Source organism: Thermobia domestica, chromosome 9 (assembly GCF_964235325.1).
Source record: "Thermobia domestica chromosome 9, izTheDome1.hap1.1, whole genome shotgun sequence".
Classification (NCBI taxonomy): domain Eukaryota; kingdom Metazoa; phylum Arthropoda; class Insecta; order Zygentoma; family Lepismatidae; genus Thermobia; species Thermobia domestica.
Genome location: NC_137462.1, coordinates 6,234,161 through 6,246,877, shown reverse-complemented (window position 1 = coordinate 6,246,877; position 12,717 = coordinate 6,234,161). Strand labels below are relative to the sequence as shown.

At 39.0% G+C, this 12,717-nt stretch overlaps 1 protein-coding gene across 1 annotated transcript in view; it reads left to right on the top strand.

Annotated features, from left to right (window-relative positions):
* LOC145694361 (uncharacterized) overlaps window positions 1-12,717 on the top strand; it is a 162,898-nt gene that overhangs the window by 19,036 nt on the left and 131,145 nt on the right. Inside the window, exon 2 of the mRNA XM_081770513.1 lies at window positions 10,731-10,797. The gene's annotated coding sequence lies outside the window, so the exon portion shown is untranslated. The remainder of the gene's footprint in view (window positions 1-10,730; window positions 10,798-12,717) is intronic.

Below are 12,717 nucleotides of genomic sequence, written 5' to 3'. Positions count from 1 at the left end.
CCTAAGAGGTACTTGGAAGATCAAAAGTAGTCCCCATCAGCATCGACGAACTTCTGCCAACGTTCTGGAAGGCCATGGATTCCATCACGGTAGAATATGGTGGACCGTGAAACGAAGAAAGTATCAAGTGCATTTTGCACCTCTACTATAGATTTGAACTGGCATCCTCTAAGGTGATTGTCCAAGAAACGGAGCAGGTGATAATCAGACGGTGCAATGTCCGGGAAGTATGGCGAATGCAATAGTGTTTCCCATCCAAGGCGTAATATGGTGTCCCGGGTCATGCAAGCCACGGCCGGTGGGGCTTAGCGTTGTCCTGTAACAGGAGGACCCCTTTGCGATTCAGAAGTGCTGGCTCTAGAGTCTTAAGTTTTTCTTGAACACGGCTCAACTGCTGACAACTCTGACCAGCTGATAGCAGTTCCCGATGCATGATGCCGCGAGTAGTCCACCAAACACACAGGAGGATCTTCAAGTGCAGTGCTGGTTTCGGCTGTTTTGGAACCAGTTCATGGGATGCTAACCAATGATTACGGCACCGTAGAGCTTCGTACAAGACCCACTTCTCACATGTCAACACCCTGTCCAGAAATGGTTCCTTCCTCAGACGAGACAGCAAAGAAACAGGTGTCTGCTCCCGTTGCCTTCTGGCCCCGAGTCAAATCATGTGGGACCCATCGACCCAATTTGTAGTACTTCCGAATTTGGAGATGTTGCCGAATGGTTTCTCCACTCACACTGAATTGTAGTTCCAGTTCCTCACATATCTGACCACTGTCCGCCTTAATTACTACCTGAAGATCTTCGTTGTGGACATGTGTTGGTCTTCCGGCACGTCACCGTTATTAAATTTGTTAAACCACGGTTGCACTGTCCAGGTAGTCACGACACCCTCACTAAGGCCTGGCATATCTTCCGCCCCGGTGCAGCGGCGTTTGGCCCCAGTTTGAACTCGTACAGCATACACACCCTTATAACGTTCTGTGGAGGTCCAATGTTCACTCTGTCCTTTCGCAAATTCACGGTGTAACTGAACTGCCACAACCAGTTAGTATGTTGTATATATCCACAACAACAACTGACCTTCGCCTTATCTCCATTCGCATTCAACTGACGGTGTGAGGGTGAATTGAACACAGACCTCCACAAAAAGCGACATAACTTTCTTGGTTACCTTTTTAAATAACACCTTGTATGCTCTTTTGTACTAGAAACATAGGAAGTAAGATAGCATGGGAGGTCATTGAAATGTATTACGTTATCATTTCTGTGTTGAGACTGAAGTAAAGCTATAGATGAGTCATAAGATGGCCGATAGAGGGATTCGAACCAGAATTTTCAGTTGCGAAAAGATAATACTAACAATTCACGTATGCACTAATTTAACTACCGAAACCCTTGATGTCTAGTATTATCATTGAAGGCTTGTTACAGATGATCATGGTTGTTTCATGTCAACATTGGTAGTAGCGGAAGAGAAGTGAGAAGCAATTCGTGAAAATAATTTTCCAGGTCACAATAATAATCTTGACACTTGCTGTGAACTCTCGAGGAATTGCCCCGTAATCATCTGTAAGAATGGTCGTACATAAAAAGCAGATTGTGTGATCTTTTCCTTGTTATCTGGCGTTGCGGTGTGTTATTGGAAGATATTTAACACAGTTCAAAACTTTTTTTGTTTGTTTGTTTGTTTGTTGACGACGTATCTGTGAGACAAAAAGTTCCGATGTGATATGCTTGTTGGGTATAAGAACAGTTCTCGACTTCACGCATCTGAGCCGATGAAAATTGTAAGAGTGGAACGGTTTTGCCACTGGGCGTATCAGTGTTTGCGTTTCAAAAGGAAGTGCCATCGTAGCTAACTGTCCTCCGGAAAGGTTACTTACTGCTTAACAAGAAAACACTTTTTTTTAAAAGCAATATTTCAATCAAAATTTGACTTTATCCCCTCTTTGTTTATCTGGGGGCGCGGTGGCTCAGTGGTAGAGCGTTCACCTCCGGTGCTTGGGGTCCCTGGTTCGATCCCAGCTTGCGCCGTGTGGACTTTGTGGTGGACAAACACCGTGCTCGTGGGTTTTCTCGGAGTTCTCCCGTTTCCTCCCACTTTCTTCATTCCACCATTTTACATTCATTTCTCATACTTACAGTCTCCTTTAGCCTAACCGGCATAACCGTGGGACGTAAAACTCAAAGATTTCATTTCATTTTCTTTGTTTTTCTGTTAGGCATAAAGATGGATCTGAGTGTTGCTACTTTTTGCTACCAGCAGGCTCCGGCTTAATGAAAAAAGGAGGCAGGGGGGCTCAGTGGTAGATTGCTTACTTCTGGTGCGTGGGGTCCCTGGTTCGTTCCCTGACCAAGTAAATTTGTGGTGGACAGCATCGTATTCGTGGGTGTTCTCGGGATACTTCCATTTTCTCATTCCACCAGGTCTTCTATCATCAATCACTTGCTGTAATCATTGTTTCCCTTATCCTAACAGCCATAATAATGTGACGTTAAACATAATTTCATTTCATTTTTAATGAAAAAAAGAAAACTTCGTTACCCCGTATTTCACATAGAAACGTGTTTCGACGTATATTTTCTTCTCGGGTTGCGTTCTTACGACGATGTCATAGGGTCACAGCGTAGAGAGTTTTTAAGAGAAAAATAAAAAGATGCTTGTAGCGTCCAAATCATTCTTGTTTGACTTAGGTTTGGAAGGTCTTTCGCCATGGGCGACTAGAAATTTCGAGCTGGCGACGAGTGTTCAGTAGGAATCGTTTCTGCCTAAACTCACAGGGCTGCGCAGTTTGTTTCGCATGAAAATAATTGTCACTGAGTGAGAGAAAACACGGAATGTTAAGTCTTCACAACGGACATGGAAAGTGAAGTCTTTACGACGTTCTAATTCGCCCCCTTCTTTCCCACTGTGTGTTACGCAAACGTGAAGTCTTAAGGTAAGATATTTTTTAACATGTATATGAATTGTCCAATTCAAAGTTGATTATCCTGAATCTAATTGTCTGGTTTTGAAATTTTATGCCGTGATGTAATATTTTCCTTTGTCAAACCAAAGGTCGTGGTGGCAGGGGATACCTCTCATAATTTGTATGTGCGACCATCATTTTTGGATTGACGACTGCGTCTGACTTTGAAATTTTGCGCCCTGGTTTAACCCATTTGGTGCCATAATTTTTCTACTGCGTATATTTGATTGCATGTTACATATTTTTCTTATACATGGAATACATGTTCGAAAAAAGAAAATAGTTCTATTGTATGTACCGGGGTACGTCCGGTACAGTCTGTCCTATATATAGGACATCGGCCGTTTAGGTTGATAGTTTGTAATAAATAAAAATTATACCCGATTTCTACTCAGGGCAGTTTTATTAAACTACTATTGATGCAAGACTACATTCCGGTACATTATGTTCTAAAATCAGTACACGCCATTTTTATATTAGCAATGATAATCATCAACACTGGCGTCTCTGGCAAGTAAAATTTGGAGGGGAGGCATCAAAGAAAGTAATTTAAATGATACTACCTAGCCCAACTTGTTTATTATTTTCGACTCTATTACTCTTCTGCTCCGTGTAACGTGGGTTCCTGTCACCACGGCATGGCGCGTCCTCAGGTTGCGGATCGAGGAGAAGGCCTCTAGATATAGAGGTTAGCTGCGAATATACTGAATAAGCAGTCGCGGACAGACGACTAGGAGTGGTCCTCCAGCTTGGGGGTTTGGGTAAGGCTAACACCCTCATCCTGTGAAAAAGGTACTTGTTCAGAAACATTCACAAAAGCCTCGGACAAGGACTGATAACTTGGCACGACATCAGCAAAAGAAAATGGACATGAGATTTGGAACATGGAATATTAGAAGTCTTTATAGGTCAGGCGCGTTAAAATCTGTAACGAGTGAGTTAGAGAAATACAGGATGGACTTAGTAGGAGTTCAGGAAGTTAGGTGGGAAGGAAATGGATCTGAGAATTCCGGAAATTTTACGTTCTTTTACGGGGAAGGAAATAAAAATCACCAGTTAGGAACAGGGTTTTTCGTTCACAAACGAATATTACCAGCAATTAAACGGGTTGAATTTGTCACTGACAGACTTTCTTTTATTACTCTTAAGGGACGGTGGTGTGATATTATTGTTTTAAATGTACATGCTCCAACTGAAGATAAGGGTGACGATATAAAAGATAGTTTTTACGAAGAAGTGGAACGGATATTTGACCAACTCCCGCGATACCATATGAAGATTCTATTAGGGGATTTCAATGCGAAGGTAGGACGAGAGGATATTTTCAAACCGATTATAGGGAACGAAAGTTTGCATAAGGAAAGTAATGACAACGGTGTTAGACTCGTGAACTTTGCAACATCCAAAAACCTAATCGTGAAGAGTACAAAATTCCCACATCGCGACGTTCATAAATACACTTGGACATCACCAGACGGAAAAACACATAATCAAATAGATCACGTTTTAGTAGATAGAAGAAGACAATCTAGCATAATTGACGTCCGGTCTTTTAGAGGGGCTGATTGTGACACTGATCACTACCTGGTAGCAGCGATAATACGGGAGAGATTATCGTTGAATAAAGGTAATACTCAATGTCCGAAAACGGAGAGATTTAATTTAAAGAAATTAGAAGAGAGCCAGGTAAGAGAGGAATACCAGATTGAAGTTTCGAATAGATTCGCGGTTTTAGAAGACTCGGAGTGCACTAGTGTTGAGGATACTTGGATTGAAATTAGAGATAGCATTAAAAGTTCAGCAATAGAAAAACTGGGACACGCGGAAATACGTAGGAACAAACCATGGTTCGACCAAGAATGCATTAAACTAGTAGAGAAGAGAAAACAGGCAAAATTACGGTGGCTACAAAATCCGAATGAAATAACTACACAAAATTTCGCAGATATCAGGCGGGAAACTTCCAAAACTTTTAGAACAAAGAAACGGGATTTTTTGAAAGCTAAAATTAAGGAACTTGAAGATAATAGTAAAAATAAAAATATTCGGGACATGTATAAGGGGATCAGCGAATTTAAGAAAGGCTATCAACCTCGTGCTTATATATTAAAGAAATCTGACGGAACAGTTCTCACTGATACGGATAGCCTCTTAAATAGATGGAAAGATTTCTTTGACGATTTGCTGAACACGCAGCCAAAAACTAATGTGCGTGGAGAAAAGGAGATACACACCGCAGAACCCTATATTCCAGAACCCAATCGAATAGAAGTGGAAGCCGCTATAAAGAAATTAAAGAAACACAAATCTCCGGGTGTAGATGAAATTCCGGCTGAGTTAATTTTAGCTGGAGGCGAAAAATTGTGGAACAAGATACACAAACTCATTCTCCTTATCTGGAACAAGGAAGAATTGCCACAAGAGTGGAAAGAGTCAATCATTGTTCCAATTCACAAGAAAGGCGACAAAACTGACTGTAATAATTATCGAGGCATTTCTCTTCTGTCAACATCCTATAAAATCCTTTCAAATATTCTGTTAGCAAGATTGACCCCATACGCAGATGAAATTATTGGAGATTATCAGTGCGGATTTAGACGAAATCGATCAACTATCGACCAAATATTTACCATTCGCCAAATACTCGAAAAGAAGTGGGAATACAATACCCCGGTACATCAACTATTTATTGATTTTAGAAAGGCTTACGACTCGGTTAGGAGGGAAACATTATACAACGTTCTTACAGAGCTTGGAATACCGAGAAAGCTAATTAGATTAATTAAGATATGTTTAAGTGAATCCCAAAGTAAAGTCCGGGTAGGAAAATTTTTGTCCACGAGCTTCCACGTCGAAAATGGCCTGAAACAAGGAGATGCGTTGTCTCCATTATTATTTAACTTTGTGCTGGAATACGCGATAAGGAAAATCAAAGATAGCAACCAGGGCCTAGAGTTGAACGGCATTCACCAGGTTATGGCATATGCTGATGATGTAAATTTAATAGGGGATGATAGGAGAACAGTAGAAATAAATGCAGAGATATTATTAAACGCTTGCAGGGACATGGGTTTAGAAGTAAATGCAGAGAAAACTAAATACATGGAAGTGCGCCGGGACCGTAATTCGGCAAATTGTGGAGGCGTTAAAATATTAAATAATACTTTTGATAAAGTGGATACTTTCAAATATTTAGGATCAATATTAACAGACGAAAATCATATTCACGAAGAAATTAAATGTCGACTAAAAGCAGGGAATTCGTGTTACTATTCGGTTCAAAATCTCTTGTCGTCGCGAATTCTGTCGAGGAATTTGAAGCTTAAAATATATAAAACGATAATCATGCCTGTTGTTCTGTATGGTTGCGAAACATGGTCGCTTACTCTGAGGGAAGAACATAGACTGAAAGTATTTGAGAACAGGATCCTGAGAAGAATATTCGGACCCAAGAGGAACGAGAATGGGGAATGGCGGAAGCTTCATAACGAGGAACTACATAGTTTATACAGTTTACCCAACATTGTTAGGGTCGTCAAGTCTAGGAGGCTTAGGTGGGCAGGTCATGTAGCTAGAATGGAAGAAAGTAGAAACGCTTTCAAAGTCTTGACTGGTAGACCCATAGGAAAACGACCATTAGGAAGACCTAGGCGCAGATGGGAGGATAATATTAAGATGGATCTCGCAGAGATAGGAATACAAAGTAGAAACTGGATCCAATTAGCTAAGGATAGAAGTCAGTGGAGAGCTTTTGTGAACGCGGCACTGAACCTCCGGGTTCCATAGGCCATAGAGTTAGTTAGTTAGTTAGTTAGTTACTCTTCTGCTTACCTTCGCAGATCCCCTAAGATATATCAAAAAACTGTTATAATCGTTTCAAAGTTTGAATATTATATTCCAAATAAATATAGTTATTAGACTATTATTTGTATGTTATTCTATTGTTAGTAAATAAATTAGAATAAAATATTTAGGTAATATTCTGTACTTCAAAATATTGGGGGGACGCGTTCCCCCCGCCAGAGACTCCCGTGATCATCAAAGCAAGGCAATGCGCAAAAACCAACATTACAATGACGACACGATGTTATCGGTTTCTGTGGACTTTACATCCTTTTTCCTTTCCTTCGTGATTTCATATTAACGCATGTTTGCTTACTTTTCGTGACTCTGGACACTTTCTACAGAATCCCTGGGCGAATTCTTGTTGGGAGGACACAAGAGTAATGCCATAGTAATACTTCTGTGAAATTCCAGACGATTCAAATTGCCCGAGCTCAAGATCTGATAAAGTTTCCAACTAGCAACTGTAACAGTTTCAATTACGTTCGTGAAGAGATTCCAATACCGCTTTGTGGTTCGGATTCCCCGTTAATCAGTAGGTCCACGTCTCATATAGCCTCGCTGGTGAAAGAGTACGCTAAACTAAAATCAACTCAACTCTTCCCTTTGATCTTGATTGAATATGGGGGCACAATGGTTTAGTGGTAGAGCGCTTATTTCTGGTGCCTGGGGTCACTGGTTCCATCCCTGACCAAGTAAGTTTGTAATGGATAACATCGTGTTCGTGTCTTTTTTCGGGGTACTCCCGTTTCCTCCCACTTTCTCACTCAACTAATTCTTCCACCATCATTCTCCCTTAGCCTGTAGATGTAACCGTGGGGCTTAAACTGAAATATTTCATTTCATTTTATATTGATTGAATGTCACCTCATCAGTTTATCAAACAAATCTACGCCGGTGTAATGGATGATGGCACTTTGTACTTTACGTCCTTTCTTTTCTTTTCTTTTTTTATGTTTGTAAATCGCTTTTATGAATCAATGCACTCAGTTTTTATTGTAGTCAACTCGAACCCTATATTTTACTATTGACATTATGGATTTTCTACACATTCCGCAACTAGTTTATACATACTGAACGCTGACCTTTTGCTAATTCACGTTGCAGATTTATCCATAATGTATTTTAGATTAAAACACAACCATGTATTTTACAGTTACTGCATACATAAAGTTTACTTCCTATATTTAGTCATAATTGAAATATCTTTAAAAAAAAAAAAAGCTAGCTCTAATGTCCAATGTCCTGTATATGGGACACTAGAAAAACAAAGCTTTGATATCAGAATATTATACTTTAAATAGTTACTTTAATACTTCCGCAACATTATTATAGAGGTAGTTGGTGAGTACTTCAAATTATATGCCCATAGCCAAACTCCCTCTGAGAACTGTTGTGTGAGTACCTTTAGGATTCTGAAACATGGATTTTTGGATAGAGCACATATTAGTTCCTAAGTGAAGTCTTGACCTGACAACGGTAGGTCCCATAGTTTTGGAGTTCATTTTTTTCAGGTTATCAGCAGCCTATAACTCCGAAAGGAAGCATTTCTGCACCCAGGTTGGTCTATACTTGTTGTCTTACCTTGGTGTCAGGAATCACTTCCCAAATGTTGTCGGTATTGTTTTGATACACCCTTTAAATAGGACATTGGCCTCAAATGGGTTAAGGTGAAATTCGAATCATCGCAAGGTTTTCAGATTTTTAATGCTCTCCCACCGGGAATCAAACCTGGGACATGCGCACCAAGTGATTCTTCGTGTTAAGATATTTCATAGGTTAGCTCTTGTCTTTTAATATCCAGTTAAGGACTATTTTTGTCTCGCGATAATAATTTCTTGCAACCCACTGTAACTGTTAATTCCTTTATTTTTACGGTAATGTTAGTCAGTACTGTCATGTTGCCGATTCAGTGGATAATTCTTGGCTGTACTCCATGCTTTGCTTCCGTGTGCGTGGGTTTTCTCGGGGTTCTCCCGTTTCCTCCCACTTTCTTCATTTCACTCATTTCTCATTATCACCGTCTCCTTTAGCCTAACCGGCATAACCGTGGGACGTTAAACTTAAAGATTTCATTTCATTTCCATGCTTTGCTTTGTAGATTGGAGATGGTAAATGTCTGATTTTGTTAGCGAATACTTCGATTTATATATATTTTGATAGCGTTGGAATATCAAATAATATTTTTGGTAAAACGGATACTTCCAAATATCTAGGACCAATATTAAAAGACGAAAACCATATTCACGAAGAAATTAAATGTCGACTAAAAGCAGGAAATTTGTGTTGTCATTCAATTCATCATCTCTTGTCGTCGCGAATTTTGTCGAGGAATTTGAAACTTAAAATATACAAAACGATAATCATGCCTGTTGTTCTGTATGGTTGGCAAACAGATCGCTTTCTCTGAGGGAAGAACGTAGGCTGAAAGTATTTGAGAACAGCCTACTGAGACGAATATTCGGACCCAAGAGGGAACAGGAATGGGAAATAGCGGAAACTGCATAACGAGGAATTACACAGTTTATACCGTTTACCAAACATTATTAGGGTCATCAAATCTAAGAGGCTCAGGTAGCCAGAATGTAAGAAAGTAGGAATGCTTTCAAAGTTTTAACTGGAAATCCAATCGAAAAATGTCCATTAGGAAGACCTAGGCGCAGATGGGAGGACAATATTAAGATGGATCTCGCAGAAATAGGAATACAAAGTAGAAACTGGATCCATTTGGCTAAGGATCAAAGAAAAGTCAGTGGAGAGCTTTTGTGAACGCGGCATTGAACCTCTGGATTCCATAGGTCGTAGAGTTGGTTATACTTCGATTTATATATCTGGGTGCAGTCATTGCAAAATTTTTAACTCCTTAAGACACAATGATATTTTTTAATGTGTCTTTTCCTTCCAAATGCACTGCAACATGTGTTAATTTCTTTAATGCTGCCATCCATGTATTTTTAATTCGATGGGTGAGTCTATCGTAGAATTACAATTCTCATTTTGAAGAAAGAAATGAAAGAACTTTTCGCCCAGTGATTGAAGTAACTGACTGAGATTGAGATTTCAGTAGCTGGCGATATATACCGAATGACAAAGCTGCAGGAAGCCAAAGAGGTGGTTAGTGTACTTCATCAAACAGTGTAACAGTGTGGCATTGATGTTCTGGGCAGATGTCACGTGAAATGTTCTTAGCCTATGCTTGAAATGTAGGATTTAGTATCGTTGTAAGTGCATGGAACATACAAGTTGATTTTTGTTTGTAACGATCATAACATACGCGTAGAATGTCAGTTCGTTAGCGTTGTGTATCGAACGATTTACTAGTATAACAAGAATTTTAGGAATGATTCAAAAAATGCATCAAAAGATTGCGATCGTGGTCAATTATTAGTTTTTGGACCAGGGACCACAAAAATTTTGAACGGCCCCTAAATCGAGTGTTCACATTTTTTAGGGAATAAGCACGTCATAGTGAGTTAAGTGATAGATTGGGTTTGGCTACTCTATATGTAATTCTCCAGATATAAGGCGTACAAGAAACATTTTGCCTAAAATATATTAGATCTTTTGATCCAAAAATAAGGTAATTATTTCATACTTGGAGCTACAGTATTAAGACTCTGTAGTGCATCTTGATTAACGAAGATCAATCTTCGTCATTTTCAAATCGTTATATGCACCTGTAATTTTAGACAACGACCTTTTAAATGTATATTTCCTCGAAAAAACTAGTTCCTTTTCGTACTCTTTAAAAATCATTTTTTATTTATTTATTTATTTATTTATTTATTTTTTTTTAATATTTTGATGGCCAGAAGGACATAAAACTTCGTCGTAATATTTTGTAAGTTATTAATAGTAGAGAGAAACTAGCAATAAAGGATAATACTTTCATTACTTTTTTTTTTCTTCCCAAAGGTAATTGACAACTGTTGGTGACGTCGAGCTATACTGAGAGTGAGTTTCCTCTACGGTTTCGCTTGAGGTAAGTTTTGTAATTTTTCATTTGATAAAACAAAGCATATTGTGTTATTTTGTGTTCTAAGGACGCTTATCACCCCCCCCACCTCATTTTTTCTTATTCTGGATAACACTGCGGAAGTCAGAGAATCTTTACATTTCTGTGCGTAATTACGTAGTATTTATAAAATGGATTGCTTCGTTGGTATATTTCTTTCTTATATAGCATTGAATGAGCAGTTGTCACAGTCGGAATCAGATAGTTATTTTGCTTTAATGACATGCGAAAAACAGCATCAGAACGTTTAGTGAAAGATTATGTATTGCTATTGTTGGAATTTAATATGAGTGAGTAGTAGTATAATACTATTACTACTCCTAGTTAGTATGGGAGTATCGTGGTATGGGATAGCGCGTATACCAGTCTCACGTGCTTGGCGAGTCATGTACGCCGAGTTTTCTGAACGCTTTCTTGATAGATGAAGACACCTAATCACCATACAACGTAGTAATGTTATAGACGAAAGTAGGGTGGTCCGTAGAACATTCCGACTGATAAGTGATCCACTTATAATAATAATAATAATAAAAAAAAAAAAAATACAAACTAGGAACATTTGAATCTACGTATAGCTATGAAGTTGTATTTTTCTAACAATCGCCCCAATTCAAGTTTCGATTCAGGTGTACCACGATAGCCAGCTACACTCTTTTTGTTGTGCACTGCGTTAACTAAAAATGTATTATAATAATTTATTGACCACTATTTGGTCATCACTGAATTTACATCATCATCTGATACACTTGTTCAATAGATGTACGAGGGAAGAGTAGAAACTAAGGTTACAGGGTCGATATTTCTAGAGTTTTCGTCTGTTAGAGAGGAATGAGAATTGTGTGCTGTAATTTTAATACATGGACTTGGCAACTGTGCAGAGTTTCAGCCACCCACCACCTATGGCGCTAGTTGGAAAACTAGTCTCGCCCAGTTAGTCGATTTCTGTGGGGAAAAACATCGGCATTTATTTTCGCGTTTCTAAACAGCTGAAAACGGAAAGCCACTAGGTGACTTGTGATAACGGTACCTCACGCAAAATAATATTGTCTAGGGCGCTCTTGTTCCATATTTCAATTATCTTTTATCTATTTGGAGATATCACATAATTAATGTAAAATTAGCGGTATTTTAATTTCGCCGGGATGAAGACTTAACTGCGGCAGAAATTCACCGGCAGCTGGTAGAGGTTTATGGAGAGACTGTGATGTCTCAGCAACATGTCCCAGAATGGTGTCGAAAGTTTGCGGCTGGTATTAAAAAACGCCACTGATGAGGAGCGCAGTGGTGGATCCAGAACGGCATCAAAAGATATCAACACAGCTCGTGTGGAGGAGCTGATTCAGGACAACAGAAGAATCACGTTTTCGAGTTTCACTTGTTCCCGTCTTGAAGGAACACCTAGGAGGCCGTCAGATGAGGAGGTGAAACACTTCGGGACAACGAGGCTGAACACGTAAGGACAGGATTTTTACCAGAAGGGAATCTTCAAACTCATCCCACGTTGCGAAAAGTGTTTCAACCAATATGGATACTGTCGAATAATAACCTAATATATGTACTATATATTGGATGTATTGGTTGCATGAAATAATATATATACACGTTTCACTGCAGGCTTTGTAACCTTATTTTCTGATCACTCCTTGTATGCCTAATTTAACACTTAATAGAAAATATTATTTGTCTTACTGTTATTAACGAAAAATAAAGCTAAAAGTACACTCTCCTTACTTAAAAAATATATATGCCATAAGGTGATTTTTTGTCATTATTTTGATATTGCGAAATGCATAAAAGGGATTAATAAATATAGTTCTCAGTAATATGCTGCGTTTCTCCATAAGTACCAACAAGTATCAGTACAAAAGGTTATCTAAATTGAAGATT